This window comes from Geospiza fortis, unplaced genomic scaffold, assembly GCF_000277835.1.
Source record: "Geospiza fortis unplaced genomic scaffold, GeoFor_1.0 scaffold364, whole genome shotgun sequence".
NCBI lineage: Eukaryota > Metazoa > Chordata > Aves > Passeriformes > Thraupidae > Geospiza > Geospiza fortis.
In genome coordinates, this window is record NW_005054760.1 from 16,174 (window position 1) to 24,820 (window position 8,647).

At 37.8% G+C, this 8,647-nt stretch overlaps 1 protein-coding gene across 1 annotated transcript in view; it reads left to right on the forward strand.

Moving 5' to 3' along the window:
• LOC102045333 (ubiquitin-associated protein 2-like) overlaps positions 1 to 8,647 on the forward strand; it is an 85,304-nt gene that overhangs the window by 447 nt on the left and 76,210 nt on the right. The window lies entirely within an intron of this gene.

Sequence of the window (8,647 nt, forward strand, 5' to 3'; positions counted from 1 at the left end):
GGGTTCTCTCCTGAAGGATTTGTGCTTCTCCTGGTTTTTTGGGCTTGTGGGTGTGAAGAAAGGGCAGGGGGTGTAGTGGACCTTTCGGATAAGTGCATCTGGTGGAGGGAGGCGTCTTTGGGTCTCTTTCTAATCTCGACTTGGGCCAAAGGTGCAAAGGTGGGCTGGTATCATGGGAAGGGAACAAGTAGGTGAAAAGCTATTGATTTGTGCCTTGTGTAGGGTATTAGTTTCATGTTTTCTTTATCTCCTTCCCCATTGCTCTCACTGGTGTGGTAAGGTAGCTGTGTCGCAGTCACAGCTACAGAATTCACTGACGGTAACATATTGGCAGCAACACTAGGTTACTCGAGATTTCTGCTAACCATTTCTACTTAGTCTTTCCTCACCCCTGACTATGTGTGCTTGTTGAGAATTGCAGGTCAGTGCAGGGCTTTATTATTGGACTGGCTTTTTTTCATTAAAAAAGAACAGAAAAAGAAAGCCTTTCTGTGTCTGCTATTGTTGCTGAAGAAAATTGTAGCAGAAAAGTGAGCGGGTAGAAACACTTCTGCAAGAAACTGGATGTAGAAAGGGACCTGGTGCACCTTTGAGCTTGGTGCATGGATATGTAGCTTGGTTACCTTCAAAAGGAACATGCGGTCTAGTGGAACAGAAACTTCTGGTTTGGTGTGGAGCTGTGTAAGGGGAAGCTCATAAGGGTCAGCTTGCTTTGTCTCTAGCTACCAAGCAGTAATCGGTCCTTAGTAATCTCAGTTTGAGTGAATACTGAATGCTTATAATACAGCAGCAGATCAAGGTGTGATAGCCTCTGGGGTAGTGGTGGTGCCTGGTGAAATGGAGAGGCTATTCTGGTGTGAGAGCAGCTGTTTTCAAGAAGAGAAATTGGACCTGGATGTGAGGGGAGGGGAAGTAGCACTTGCCATTGAAGCAGAGCTCTTCACAACAAATGGTAGCAATTCAGCCTTCTGAGGCTTTACTTTTTTAATATGAACTAGGGCCTTTTAGTAATTCCCTCAATATTGATACCTGGGCCTGATCTTTCTGTGGTGGTTTGATCTAACTCGTTTGAAGAATATATTTTTTACCTTACACTAGGTAACTTGAAAGCAAGCAAGGCTAAATCATTTTGTAGCATTAATGATGTTTGGGACTCCTGGAAGGTTACACTGAGACACTGGATTAACTAGTGTAAATCAATTTTGTAGAAAATGAGGCAGCTGTGTTTATGACTTCAGCAATTTAAAGGAGGTAGGGAGGAGTGGGAATGGGGAAAGCTCTGTTCTAGTTGCAGTTTTATCAGTATGTTGATTTTTTAAAAAAAGTGTTTATAGTAATAAAAACAAAGGCATGTAAATTCAGAAATTTAGACTGTTTCACTTGCATTGTTTTGGCCAGTCCTCAAAAAAGCTCCTGGTGCCATGAATTGCAAAAGGATTTGACAGTTCAGGAGGACTTTGGAGTTACTGACTCACCACTAAAATCTAAGGAAGCTAAGGGAAAACCCAGCCAAAAAAATCTTGTCTGTTATCAGGAGTGTGTGTGTGGTTTTTGGTTGCTTTTTTTTTTTTTTTGTGGTGTGTTGTTTTTTGTTTTGGTTTGGAGTTTTGTGGTTTTTTTTTTTTTTTAGTTTTTCGAATTTTTAAGCAACCTTTATAGAACTTAGTAGTAGACTTGTGGTGTTTTACATTTCTTTCATGGATTTCTGTGATGCTTTCCTCATAGAATGACATTTCTTGGTATGTTTTACATTTGTTGGTGTCCTCCTAGTGATACTGATTGTAGCAGAATAGTATGCTGATTAATAGTGCTTGAGAAATTTATGTATCATGGACTGTTAATATTCTGTTAATTATTACCATTGATAGTATTGCTAATGATAGTAATATTTAGTTGCAATTTAAGTGATGTTTAGTACCAGTACTTGAATAGGTACTTCATGAAAGACTAGGAATACAAATGAATATATTTTAATATTTTTAAAAATTTATCTTTGACTCTTATTTGGTTAAAGCACCTGAGCAGGATTCTGAAGACCTGTTTTCTGTGCCTGGGTTTGCAAAAGCCTCATATGGCCTTGGTAAAAGAGAAGCCAAATGACTTATCCCCTTTGTAGCTGAAAATTAAAGAAATTTAGTGTTGTGTTTGTAGACTTCAAAATTATTGAATGGAAGGTGCTAGAGGAAATATGTATTGTTATTCTGCCAGAGCATTTTGTTGAATTCATAGTTGTTTTTTTCTAATACAATCTGCTTGTTTGTAGCCCATTATGTCCTCTTTGCTTCTCAGAGACCTAGTTTTGACTTGTACTGTTTTTCATATAACTTTCCTAATCAGGACGAAAGGTGAAGTAGCTCCTTTATTATTGCCTGAGGTTCATAATTTACAAATTATACAGAGGGTTTTTCTGTTTTGCTCTGACTTGAAAGTCCATACTCCTTAATTTTGGCCATCCAAATTGGGAATTTGTTGGAACTACCCATCTGCCTGGGGCTCCTGCAGGCTATTTCAGGTGTGGTACCCTCAGCCCTTTTCTTCCCACTACTTTGCAATGCTGCAAAGAGTAAACAGTGACTAAAGACAGATTAGAGGTGATACAGTCTGATGCCTAAGATCTCATGGCTTGCTCAGCTTGCTTTTACTATAGCATAATTATTTTGCTGAGCATACTGTTTTATTTATGTTCCCTCTAGACTAAAGCTTGTAAGATAGCTTATGTGAACAACTTTGCTCAGCTCCCTTGGACTTGTTTCTACTCTCAGTTCTCTTGAATTTTTGGGTTTTTGGTCAGCTGTCTTTGTGAAAGCTCCAGGACACTGTGGCTTCTTTTGAAGGTAAAATTGCCAAGCTTTTTTCCCCTTCCTCCCTAGCTTCTTAAATCAATCCTCCAATAGATGAGCTTGGAGGAGTTCTTAACTTGAATGTGTGTAGCATTTTGCATTAAAAATGATGAAATGTTTTCCATATTGAGAGATCTTTGATCTTTCTCAAGACTTAAGGTTTGCTCAAAGTAATATTTATGTTGTAAACTTTATGGTTGGCGTGGGATTTTTTTTGCTTTATTGTACAGGAAACACTGGTTATTACAGATCTGCAAAAGATGGAGATTCAGTGGAATTTGTGTTACGGGATCATTCACTATTTGAATCCAAAGTTAAATGGAGAAAACACAAACACTTTCTTAACCTCTAGATTTAAATTATTAGGTTGTACTTTTTTTGACCTGGTTTAATGGGGTGGAGTCCATCTTAATCTGTTAGGCAGCCCTGTGGTTGAAGGAGTAAAATTTAAATTCAGTAGCCATGATCATATTCCTAAACATTTTCAATGGTTAGCTGTAGAGAGAGGAAGTTTTTCTGCAATTTTATTCTGTGTGGTATAGGCTTCATCTAAAACATTTTAGTTGTATTTCTTATGACTAAAATACTGTTCCTGGAAGTAGGATGATGTTTTAGAGACCATATTGAAATTGCTTTTGAGCAAAGAAAATGAATTATTATTTGTAACTGTATTTGAGCAAAGAAAATAATTTATTTTCAACTGTATTTATTTTGTGAAGTGTTTTGAGGATGATGGATATAATAATATAGAATGAAGCATATGGCTTCTGAAAACCCTTTTGTTTCCTCTATTTGGTTTCAAATGTTAACTGAATTGTGGTTTTTTATCATAAAACACTTGTGCCCATTGCCTCTGGTCCTGTCACTGGGTACTGCTGAAAAGAGCCTGGCTCTGGTTTTGTACCTTCCCTTCAGGTATTTATAAGCTTTGAGACACCCTCCTCAAAGCTTTCTTTTTCTCTAGGTTAAGCTACTTGACATAGTCAAGTCTGTAGTCTTTCAGACAAACTCAAGGCCATATGCTTTTACATGCCTTTGAGAAGGAGGTGGATCAATGATTTAATTTAGCGTAGGGGGTGGTGGTAACAGTAATTCTTGACTCTTGATAGGTGGAGAGGTGGGTGAGTTTGGGATGTGTGTTTAAAATGCTGTGAAAATGCAATAAGATGCATATTTCAAATCCAAATAACTTCTGTTATTGCAAATAATGAGTAATTGGCTGTCTTTGCTCTAGCTGAAATGAAGGCTATAATTTGGTGGTTCTGTAAGGAAAGAAACAGGTTAAACATGTAATTGTCTGATAGTGATAAAATTGCCTACGTCATGTGTATGTTCTATCTTGGAATTGTGTGGATTGTAAATAATGGTTTAATGTACATACAGCATGTAGGATAATTTAGGCTGAGGTGCAATATGATTGCTAAAGCTGATACTTGTAATATTTTAATACTTTCGCTAGAATTGAACACCACAGTTAGCAAAGCATATAGTCTAGATGCAGTCTCAGAATTCTAAGGGTGAGGTGCTGCAATTAATACAAATAAGCTGAGATGTGAGGAGTAGAAGTCCCTTTTCTTTCAAAATTAATAACTCGATCTTGCAGCAGAGTGCTTGGTTTTATAGATTGATGGTGAAATAGGTGACATCTTCTTGGCATGTTTTAGAAAATATGCTTTCTACTTAGGCATTTTAATGTTGCGCTGCACAGCATATAAAGTCAGCATACGTCTGTGGGATCAAGGGCTGTTAGTTTAGTACAGCATGGTAATGAATGATCCTGTAGAATACAAAGGTATACTTAAAATGAGATGTAAGCTTTAAAAAGAATGAGTGAATAAATTCCTGTGAAAAAAGTTTCTTAATGCTCTATCAATAGGAAGGAGGTTTTTAAGAAAAATTATTTGCTAATTCAGATTTTTCAAATTTAAAAAATATTCTTTGCACATTCTTAAGTTTTATTATAAGCTAGTCTGGTTTGGAAAGAAATGGTAGAGGAGAGTGAGAACCTCCTTTCAGAGACAGAAAACACATGGCAGCCAAACAACATATAAGCCCAGACATGCAAAAAAGGTAAATATGGGGAGCTGGAGCAGTGACTGTGGGTCTAGGAGAAGTTTAAGGGTGGTTCACCCCCACTTCTTTTGGAAAGAATAAATTCTGAATTAAGTGCAATAAGAATTTCGGCAATTTGACATGATATGTAACTTGTCTCTTTGGTATCTTTAAAAAAGCAAAATAAAATTTATCTCCCACTTCCTAGTTAGTTTCTTAATCTTTTTATGCTAAACACACAAGAACAGCTTGGATGACTTTTTTGATAAGATTGCGTGAAGGGCACTTGATTTATCTGCTTCTTTCTAGCATGTAGTATGTTAGAAGTTGTAAAGATTGTTAATCCTTCATCTCTTTTGGATAGTTTGGTATAATTTTGGTGTAAATTGGATAGACCTGGCCTCATGGAAAATTCTAGGGCAACATAACAAGAATAAGTGAATTTACATGTGACACCAAGTTGAGAAGTTGTGATCACGAGAAAAATATTGCTCAAAATAAAGTAGGAAAACCTGGGAGTAAAATCAAGTTTTCTGACTGAAGCAGGTCGGAGATGAGGTTTCGTATCAAAAGAAATTAATAAACCCCACCTTGTTTAAAGCTAGACAAGATGCTAACAATGGTTATGACAACAGAAGGAGCAGTCCAGAGTTGGCAGATAAATAAAAATGATCTCTTACAGCTTTCAGTTCTTGGTACTGTTTCTGTGGTGACAGCTTGCAGTTGTGCTGTATTAGATATGAGCTGAAACTTGATTTTAACAGAATAAACTGTTTGGGTTCTACCTGCGCTATGGATTGAACTTTGAATGAATATACAACCAGGTCCCAAACATGAACTAAAACTCTTGTCATTATATTTTCTCCCAAACTCTGCTCAGCCATCCTCACTTCTGTGTGACTTCAGGAAGGATGTTTTCTGGTTGCAGAGGGTAATTATTTTCATCCCTGAAAAACCTAGTTGGTTGGTTTTTTTTCCCTCAGCTAGAAAAACCTTTCCTTTTGTGAAGAACTAGTTAATGTTTTTTACAAGACTCCTAGTTAATGCAGTGTATGATTGAGTCTGAATATTTGTTGCAGGGGATGACCAGGCTGTAGTTCTGCTAGCTGCTTCTTTGTTGGAAGTTGTAGACACTGTAGTGCCCTTTCACTGAATGCTACTAAGGAAACCCTAGGAGGGACAATACCAAGGGGTTCACCATTTCTGGTTTTCTTTGTTGAGAAACAGGTATGAAGAAATTTGCAGTAACGATGGTTCTTTACCAGTGAATGTAGTAGTGATGGAATAAACAGCAATTATACTGTGTATTGACTTGGCTAGTATTTTTTTTCATCTCCTTAGGCTAGAAAATAAGAAAGCAGAAGACTGTTGTCATCATATTTCAAAAGTCTCATACCTTCTTGGTGATTTCTCATGGGCAGCTCTTTGCAGCACTGACTTCCTTTTTCACAAAGCAGCTAACTGACTCTAGTTCCCTTCGCAGCACAACTGATTAACTCTCTTCACAGCCACTTAACTCACTCTTTTGTAGCACTGGTCTTCTTATTGGACACAGCTGTGGCTTATTAAGAGCAGGCTTGTTCTTAATCTTTGGTGATTATTACAGCTGCATTTTTTCAGGTGTGAGAGTACTTTTTGCACTATATACAGCTGCAACTCTTCAGGGGTGAGATTACTTTCTGCACTATTTTCTTACATTCTATCTGTCTACAATTCCCCTTTTTCTTTTAATTACAAAGTTGCAGCATCTCTGGAAAGATATGTTTGAGTAAATTGATATTTTAACATATTCACATATCTCACTTAGGACTAACAATATACAAATGTTCAGGCAACACGTCACAGTAGGAACATACATTAAGGCTTTTTATAAATTAATGTTGTGTTTACTATCTTTTGCAGGGCTCTTTGCAAAAGATAGTAAACCCAGTACAAACATCTTTTGTGTAATTTCTATTTAACTTTGGAGTGCGTCTGTGTGCTGACTTTGATTCATTACTCAAACTTACATTACATATTATCAGAAACTTTTATACTTACACTTTTAGAATATTGACAATAACAATAACTGTACAACTTTATAAGGCAACTCACAAGAATAAGTTAAAGGCTATGTATATATTAGGATAGTAACAAATCAACAGTTACATAATTTTATCAATTGCTATAGAACTTGAACAACATCGATCTAGTATCTGTTGAGTGTACTTATGCTTATGGAATATAAACTTTTACACTTATGCCTAATCAAAGATTAATAGTTGCAATTCACAAACAAAATGCACATGTTTCATCAGTAAACAAATACACCATACTGAATGATAGAGGTACTCTGTCCCTAGCTCTAACTGCTGTTTTAGTAATTCTCTTCTTCCTTTTACAGTTCTTTGTTGTATTATTTGGTCACTGCAAGCCTTTCTTGCTCTGCTGTTTTCCATGTAGATGAAACAATCTGTTCTTCACTTGATATGTTATTTCTTATTGTGTCCCCAGTGGCTCACTTGTACTCCAGGTGTCGAAATCTGTCAGGTCTAGACTAGGCAGCATCTCTTGCTGCTCTCAATGCTATGCTGGGCTCTGTCTCTGGCTGCACCTCACTCTACAGCCTCATCTCGAATCACATCGGGTTACTGTGGAGATGGCCACTATACAGTTTTAGAGGGCTTCTCTTACATGTCTGTGCAGCTCTGACTCTGCCTCTCAGAGCTCCATGTTGCTTTTGTTCCAGTGCTTGTTTTTCACTTGATATGTAATTTCTTATTGTGTCTTCAGCGGCTCACTTGTACTCTAGGTGTTGAAATATATCAGGTCCAGACCAGGCAGCATTTCTTGCTGCTCTCAGTGCTATGCTGGGCTGCATCTCTGGCTGCACTTTGCTTTACAGCTCAATCTCGAATCACATCGGGTTACCGTGGAGATGGCTATTATACAGTTTTAGAAGGCTTCTCTTACATGTTGTCTGTGCAGCTCTGACTCTGCTTCTCAGAGCTCCATGTTACAGCTTGTGTTTTGCTGCACACACTGCCATTTTGGGGGAACTCAGCACTGTCTTGGGTCCCCTCTGGACTGCAGTTATACTTTGGCAGGGGGCACGGGGCTTGCTCCAATGCACTAAATAAGCAAAGTGTGTAGCGTCTGCTTCTCATATCTAGCACTCTTCTTCTTGGGGGTGGCATCTCATACATTGTCTGGACTTCTAGGCTCTATGGTTTGTTTGGCTATAGCTCATCTGAATTTTTAGACTCTCAGGCTCTTGGTCTGCTTGATTCTACTGTCTTATTTCTCTTGGGTTTGTAGTCATCTTCTTGAATCACTTTGGGATCATATTGCTTAATATTTAAGTCTTTTTTCTTAAGCTACTGAGACAGAGTAGAAATTCTCCAGAGTAGAAATCCATTTTGATTTAGGTCAAATGTACATCTTTGAGTCTGTGGTTAGAAAACATAGCTATGTAGCCTGACTGCAAAGCCTAGCCTCAGGAGAACTGCTTTAGTGAAGGACAGAGATAAAGGTGGGAGCGAGACAGAGGGTGATAGAGGGAGACAGAGAAACTGCTCTGAGAGCAGGTCAACCTGACCTAGGAGTTCTTTCTGATAAAGAACTAGAGGCAAATGTCATGCAAAATTTGTAAAAATGAATATGTATGAACCTATTGTGAAATTGTATGCATATGTATTTGAGAGGGGGATAAAAAGGGACCTGAAGTTCCCAGAAGTACGCATGTCTTTTAAGGAGAGTAATCTCCACATGCGTCC